The sequence below is a fragment of the Glossina fuscipes genome, unplaced genomic scaffold (assembly GCF_014805625.2).
Source record: "Glossina fuscipes isolate IAEA_lab_2018 unplaced genomic scaffold, Yale_Gfus_2 222, whole genome shotgun sequence".
In the NCBI taxonomy this organism is placed as follows: Eukaryota; Metazoa; Arthropoda; class Insecta; order Diptera; family Glossinidae; genus Glossina; species Glossina fuscipes.
This window is the reverse complement of record NW_023998565.1, coordinates 2,988,000-2,996,742: the sequence shown is the minus strand read 5'-3', so window position 1 is coordinate 2,996,742 and position 8,743 is coordinate 2,988,000.

The window sequence follows — 8,743 nt, the reverse complement described above, 5'->3', positions numbered from 1 at the left end:
GGATGGCGATTAATACTAACCAGCGCATCCCCTATCCGTAAAGTCAAAAAAAAAAGAGATTTGCCATGATGTCTGCAACCACTTACCTCCAGGCAGCTATGACACCGAAATGAACGAGTCTGTGCGATGCGCTGTTCTTTTATAGCCTGAGTCTCACTCGCCTGTCCTCATGCCAACATGCTCTATGTGTTTACATCAGTTTGGGGTAATATGCTTATGGGTATGCTTAGCTTATGTTGGCTGCCGTCGCAACCTCAGTTGCGACTTGCATGATCCTACTTATACACAACTTAACCAACTTACATCTAACTTATTGCTATGTGTGTTCAAATGTCTACTCACAAGCACTCAGGTACCAAATCGCTTGATTCGATCACCGTTAGGTATGTGAGTGCTTGTGCACTGAGTTTGCATGTACTTTGTGTATAGCTTATTACTATGTTTTGTTCAAATGTCTACTCACAAGCACTCAGGTACCAAATCGCGTGATTCGATCACCGTTAGGTATGTGAGTGCTTGTGCACTGAGTTTGCATGTGTTTTGTGTGTTTTTACATGTGTGATCGTGTCTTTGTACAATGTGTGTATGCAGTTTATGCATTATCGTATGTTTTTACTATTTCTTTCCCTACCTATGTTCAATTCTGCTTGTTTTGTTTACCCTAACGGTGCATTGAGATTCTTGCTGAAGTTTGTTCTACATGATAGATTTTCTACCTAAGTCCCATTCTGATTGCTTTGTTGACCCTAACGGTGTTACTCATTCTGTGCATATAGAGATTCTTGCTGAAGTTTGTTTTGCATGCATCGATTTTCTACCTACGTTCAATGCTGCTTGCTAAGCATTTTGGGATTTTACTGGTAATTAGACCTTGAGTTTTTTTACTACGTCTTTCACACATTTGAGTAGTTATCTATATTTACGTACTTATTTACAACTGAGCAATTATTACATTTGGCATACCTAGTCGCCTTTGGAGTAGCTCTTCACAGTTGAATGCTTACTCACATTTGAGTAGTTATTTATAGTTACAACTTATTTACAGTGAGCAATTATTACATTTGGAATACCTATTCGCATTTGGGGTAGTTCTCTCCAGTTGAATGCTTACTCACATTTGAGTAGTTATTTTTTTTTTATGTTTACATACTTATTTATTGATATTTATTATTATTATTATTTATTTATTCCACTTATACAAGAAACTCAACTAAAACAAAATGGCAGTCGAGTTCAATTGACTCTTAAGTAAATCTTAAAATTATTTAATAATAAAACTTAGTATAAGTACAATAAAACAAATAAGGAGGAAAAAAAAAAAAGAAAGAAAAAAAAAAAAAGCATGTACACAATTAGCATAGAGCCACGCCCACAACCGATACAGGACCAAATTGCAAGTGAACCCCTAAGCCATCGCAAACATGCATAAGCTTGGCAACCGATAATTGTTAACAACAAATTAATTTTCGACTCATAATGACAAAATCTAAGGTTAAATCAGTTTAAGTACGACATAGGTAAATCGCGCTTGTTGAGCAATATTGCTTTAATAGACTTTAAAGAGTCCGTTAATGAGAATAGATGATAGACATCATTTAGGTTCTTGCAAACAACTCTGAGCGGGTTAAACAGTTCAAAGTTATATTTGCATTGACTAAACTTTATCAACATAAAGTACCTAGAGAAGCGGTTAGGGACATTAAAGCAAATCTCACGAAGTAATGCGGGCGAATCAATTGCACCATTTATTAATTTGATTAGGAAGGAAACCCCAAGAACAAATCTACGTTTCTCGAGTGACGGTAAGGATAACAGAAGCAACCTATTTTCATAGGGTGGAAGAGGGGAAATCGGGTCCCAACCCAAATTCCTAAGTGCAAACAGCAAGAATTGCTTTTGTATAGATTCAACTGAACCAACGTAGCATCTATATGAAGGAGACCACACAACAGAGGCATACTCAAGAATAGGTCTAACCAAACACGTGTAAAGCCTTTTAGTAATATAAGGATCATCAAGCTCTTTGGACCACCTCTTTATAAAACCAAGAGCGGACCTAGCTTTGCTTAACGAGGACTCAATATGCAAATTGAAACGTAACCTATAATCGAATAGAACGCCTAAATCAATGAACGAATCGACGTCTTCCAACCTGTGCGAATCAATGAAGTATTGGGTACTAAACGACTTCCTTCTTAAGAAAGAAAGCTTCTTACATTTATTTAGATTTAGCTTCAGAAGATTGAGGGAGCACCATGCAACCAAATTGTTCAAATCACTTTGAAGATGATGTGATTGCGATTCTACGGAAAAAGAAGTAAACAGTTTCACATCATCAGCATACATTAAAATCTTACTGAATTTAATCACGGAGGGCAAATCATTGATGTAAAGATTAAATAAAATAGGTCCCAAGTGGCTACCTTGAGGTACGCCAGACGTCACGGGAAATTCATCCGAGGTAATGAGGTTAAACAAAACCCTGAATGATCTACCATACAGATAAGAGCTTAACCATTCAACTAAGAAGAGAGGAAAGCCAGAGGTCTGGATTTTAAATCCTTGAATCCTTGAATTAAAAAGCCTTGAAAACATGAGAAGTAAACTCCAACAGGTTGGTCACCGTAGATCTTCCCTTTCGAAAACCATGCTGGAAAGGAGAAATATACAATTTCATGGAAAAGGCTATATGCTGAGCCACAATTCGCTCGAACAGTTTAGGTAAGACACTCAACTTGGCGATGCCTCTGTAGTTCTCTACAAGTTGCCTACTACCACTTTTGTGAATAGGAATAAGGAAAGAAGTCTTCCAACACAAAGGGAAAACACCTAAATTCAAAGACTTATTAAAAATCTTTGAGATAACATCACAAAGCTCGCCAGCACAAGATATAAGTACACATGAGGGGATGCCATCGGGTCCAGGCGAACAATTATATTTCAGAGAGTTCAATCCTTCAAAAACGTCATTTTCCGATATAACAAAGTTAGGAATTGAAACCGAATTAGAAATTGAATATGGATAATTTTCCGATAAATCAAAATTGGCAGTTGAAAAGTTCTGTCGGAAGTATTCCGCAAAGAGATTTGAGGATTCAAAATCATCCGAGGACTCGGAGCCATTAAAAGACACAAACGACGGGTTTATGGAGATTTTTCTTTTGGAATTAACGAACTTAAAAAAGTATTTAGGGTTAGCAAACAAGGAGGATTTAACAAACTGAAGTTATCTGCAGTAGTATTGGCGGTTGAGGGAATTAAATTTATGCCTTGCAACAGAGTAAGCGAAATAGTCGAAAGAAGAACCACTTTTCGAAAATTTTTTGAACAACTTCTTTTTCCTATTCTTGTAGTATTTAATTGTCTTATTAAACCACGGGGGATCCTTACTTCGAGGACGGGACTGCTTGATCGGAACGGATGCAGAAATAGCTTGATTTAATACATTGTAGAACGACGACAGTTAGCTATCAATGCTTCCCTCTGAGAAATCGAGCACAAAATGAGAAAGATGAGATTTTAGTATGGAAACATTGATTTTATGGAAATCATAACGTTGATATGAAAAATTTGAATTTGGAACGTTATAGAGGTTCAACGAACCAACAGACTTGTAATGAAAGGAAACACCCAATGCTGGATGATATGGATCCTCAGGTAAACTAAACGGCAGACAACGATTAACGCAAACCTCAGGAAAATTTGCAAAGCAGAGATCAAGAAATCTCCCATTACAATTAGGGGTACCATTGTATTGAACTAAATTATTATCAAATAATTCATTGAAGAACACAACGGCTTTATCAGATGTTGAGGAAGGAATCAAACAGCCAGAACTATCACTGTAAAACCAATTGACTTGAGGCAAGTTGAAGTCACCCAACGCAAGGACTATATCGGTAGATTTAGATTGCTTGGCCACTTCGCAAATGAGGGCGGCCTGTTTCTTATATACAGAGATATCCGAATTTGGGGGAATATAGGAGCAGGTCACATATAAGTGTTTGTTAGGAAATTTCACTCGAATGGCGATAAATTCAACATCGGGAGTAGTTGGAAATTCAAACGAATAGGTGGGGAGTGCCGTAGAAATAGCAATTAAAACACCACCACCATTGCGATACAAACGATCGTTTCTGAAAACTTGAAACGAATTATGGAAAAGTTCCGACGAATGTAGAACTGGCTTCAGCCATGTTTCAGTGAAGACCAGACAGGAAAACTCCGTACTCACTGAATTTAGGAAGGTAGAACGAATTTTTGAGTTTAGGCCCCTAACATTTTGATAAATGAGAGAAAATGAGGCTGAAGAAGTATTTAGTTTTTTGAAGGGGAAAGAGCTAATGCATTCGCATTACGGGGTCGGTCCCGAGGGATAAATTCCTTAATTAATGATCCAACCGGCCACAAAGTTTTATTTAAAATCAAATCCATATTTTCGGTCGGAACTAGAATTTTAAAAGATGAGATAGCTCTAGCTTGAGAAGGACCCAGTTTGAAAATACTAGCTCGCTTTAAATTGACAGAAGGGGCTTTCGCAGCCAGATAACCCCTTATGTTTTCAACAGATGTATCTGGTGCCAGTCTTGACACAAATATGGCCTTTCTAGGAGGAACTGCCTTCAAGCATATGTCATCAGTACTGGGAGAAGCAGAGTTAACGGATGGGGAGTTATGAGTTGGGGAAAATATAGAGGGGGTAACCACACTTGCACGAGCAGCTTGCTCAGTTTGGCGACCAGCATTTACACCCGAACAGCGAGGAGGAGAGGACGATTTACTATTACCCTTATTAGTTTTGGGCAATGACGCCTGAGAAGATTGAGTGACATCTATGGGAGGAGATACCCTTGCCACTTCAGCATAGCTCAAGCCAGAAGGACTTCTCGGACTATTTGTAACATCTATGTTACCAACCGACTCAGCCGTAGCAGAAACACTAACATTATTTGTAGCCTTTAGGGAATCGCTAACTTGCACCAACGAAACGGACTTAGGAGGTGACGAACCACACGCTACGCTACGCGTTGAGACTATGTTAGCTGGAGAGGAAGATGACTGCGCAATATACCGACATTCATCAAACCTAGTCTTGATTAATTCAAACTTCTCCCACAAAGAGCCGAGATTTTTGCTCAAATCTGAGAAACAATTTCTCGTCTCCGTGAAGAGCTTGTAGAAATCAATATCCCGCTTTCTACAGTCAGGACATGACCATCGTAAACCTTTAGAAGGGTCAAGGACTGCATCAGCAGCACGGCCGGTAATACCAGCACACTTTGCATGTCCAAAACGATCACACAACCAGCAAGAAATGAATCGTTCAGATTCATGGCCAGTTTTCGCACGACATGGAGTAAATAAACAATCCATGTCCATTGAAAACAAAAAAAGTAGCTTAAGAAGGAAAAAAAAAAAACAAAAAAAAATAATTTTTCCACGGCACAAATTTTCAGGAAAATTAAAGCAAATTTCTCACTTCCCTGCCCACTGTAAATATAGAGCGAAAACTAACGAAAACTGTAAACACAGATTAAAAGGCAAAAAGAGAGACTTTTACCAAGAGCTCAATTGTTGCTTGCAATAAACCAAAATGATTTTTTCACATAAATGGTTAATAAATTCATATACAATACATTCACACTTTATTCTTTAAGAGAATTTTTAAATTTAAACACGAATAAAGCAAAAAGTTAAGAAATACAACTAAAAAAATTTATATATTTGTTGACAGAATAAAAACGCGACTACAAGACACGCGCAGAGTTGCCAATTACATTTGAAATACCTATTCGCATTTGGAGTAGTTCTTTCCAGTTGAATGCTTACTCACATTGAGTGGTTTTTTTTATATATTTACATGCTTATTTACAATGGAGAGGGTTGCTCATCTCTTATTCGGACGTGCGCGGACAAAGCGGACTGGCTAGTTGCTTATCGTAGATGGTTGTCTTAGGCGGACGGACTTGTTTTTCGTAAGGAAGCAAATCGCTTCCTTACAATATATAAATGAAAATGTTGTACTTTTTAGACCTAATATGTATGGTTATCATAAGCATAAGCCTTTCCGCGTGCTACATACATTGCCTTAATATTGCCCGTACCATAAGAGGTGTAGGATATAATAACCCTAAAAAAGGAAAAAATAAAGCATTATTTCGTATAGTCTATAAATTAAAAAGCCTCGACATTTGACGGGAATGTCTCAACAACTTATCCAAACGTTAGATAGACGTGTGATCCTAACTAGTCAAATGTCTCCTCGACTATTAATAGAAAGCATTGAAATTTTTACAAGTTCTATTGAAGGTAATGGATATCCAAAACTTGCTCGTAAAATCGAATGAATTGTTTACATTTCATGTTAGGATAAAAGAATAGAAGACACATGACTTTTTCGATAGGCATCAAAGGGTCAAACACAACCACTTGTCTAGAATTTTTTAATTTATTTAATTTGTCATTTTAAAGTTTACATAAAAACATTCTTTTTGTTTAAGGTTTCTTTTTTTAAATAATGTTAAAAAATCAGTTTTTTAATAACTTTTATTACTTTCAGTTTTCACAGTTGTAAAATTATAATAATAAATATTACAATTTCACATATTAAATATTTCACCCGATATTAGATAGATAATAGAGTGCGGACGATCCGATACTTGTCGTTACTGTGAATATCAGATCCGATTGAAATTGTGATAAAGCTTTCTTGGTATTATTATTAATCCGGGAAGTTCGCTTGTTTCGGAAGAAAGAATGAACGAATATCCCAGCTGCAGCAGTAAATTGTCAGCAGCTGGTCCAATGCTGTGTCGCAAAAGGCTGTTATCATTGTCATTAAACCCAAAATATAATTATAGGCCTCCCAAGTTTCCGTCTTGCAAACGAAAGATGGTGATGGACGGAAAAATTACAAATTAGCCTTTCTCTTCGCCTCTCCGTGTGTCCGTTTGTACTTTTGTCCGTCTATCTGCCAGCCCGTCCGTCCAAAGCCTGCCCAGATAAATTTGTGTTCAAGCTCTAGGTCGCAATTTCTGCGATATTTCAATGAAATTTGGTACACCGCCGTATTTTGGCCCAAGGACGAACACTTTTGAAAATGGTTTGAATCGGTCTATTTTTTCGACAACTCCCGAAATAAATTGAAAATTTGTGTCATGTTTATTAATTCATAGTAGTAAATTGGCATAGATATCAGTCGCCCTATTTTTTGAATATCACCGCGTTTGTTATTCGATATTTTAGTATTTATTTCTTAAATGTTTTAAACTCTATTTAAAGCGTCTCATGTGAGTATTGGCCTTCGGGGGTGTGTTAATTGTCCAAACGCAGCGACTCCGAAGTTGTGATTTCCCACGAAACGTTATTTGACAGAATGAATACTCAAAACTTTCGCAAGCGTTTTAACAAGTATTTATAGTAAATGTATAGTAAATGTAGTCGAAGTAGTAGTAATACTGACATATGGCAACCTTAGTTATTATTTGATGTTTGTTTTTTGGTTTATTCCAAGCACCACCACACCAAGTCCGTATTCGAATTGTGCCAGCACACCCTGTTTTTATCGTCGTATTCGTGGTCTTGTATTAAAGTTGCAATAGGCACGGTACATCTCTACGACCTATTTTGATTTATCTATAAATTCATTGATATTTCACCAGCGTATACAACCTTTATCAATAAGTTACTGAACAGATGTCGGTACTCCTGAGAAATTAGGATCCTAAAAAAAAAAAAAAAATTAAAATAAGTACAAATTTTTTCATTTTCACATTTTGTTTCATCTCCGTACCGCTGTCAAAAGAAGTATTTAGGATGGCAATGCTTTTCAATTCTGCTATTTTTTTTTTAATAACTATGTGTTTTCACATATACAATGAAAGCTGATAACGGTTTTGGCAAATTAACAGAAATTTTGCAGACGTGCATTTCTTTCTCTCTTTCATGCAATCGGTCATTTCAATTCTGACCGCGGATAAAATAAGATCGTCAAATAAGAAGTAGAAAAGTTTTTTTTTAATATTTAAAATTTTTTTCAAAAATTGAATGAATAGGCTTTATTAAAGTCTTAGGAATGGAAGACGTGACGAATTCTCTCAAGAAGTGAAAGATATTTGTCATAAAATCATAAAACTAAAAAACGTATGATTGGAAAGTGAGCTAGCTGGTTTGCTGGGCGAGTATTCGCGCGTATAAATGTCCATTTTAACTGTTACTAATGCAAGTTTTCATATACCGCATCTACTAAAGGAATTGAATAATTAAATGAAAACTATCTTTCAGCCACGGTATGATAAGATGTAATAAGTAAGGAATGGTCAATCACGCTTTTCTAGTCTGAAACGCAACGCATTATCAAAACAACTATAACAAGATTTTTTTTTTTTTTTTTTGTATTGAACATTTTCTCCTAATTCTTACCATATATTCGTACAAGTTGTAACAGCCGCGAACAAACCTTGGGTAGGGTGTCTGTCGGTCTGTACCAACCGCAAGCGGCGGAATAACGGCATGCCGTTAGGCAAAATCATGCGATTTTGTGGTACCGCTAATAAATCGCATGATCTTGCGGTATATGTGTTTATTTTGTTCTTTTCTGATCGCCTTACTTACAAGTACAGGCAAAAATCGTATGATTTTGCGGTACCTTTGCTTGCTTTTGCAAGTACAGGCAAAATCGTATGATTTTGCGGTACCTTTGCTTGCTTTTGCAAGTACAGGCAGAATCGTATGATTTTGCGGT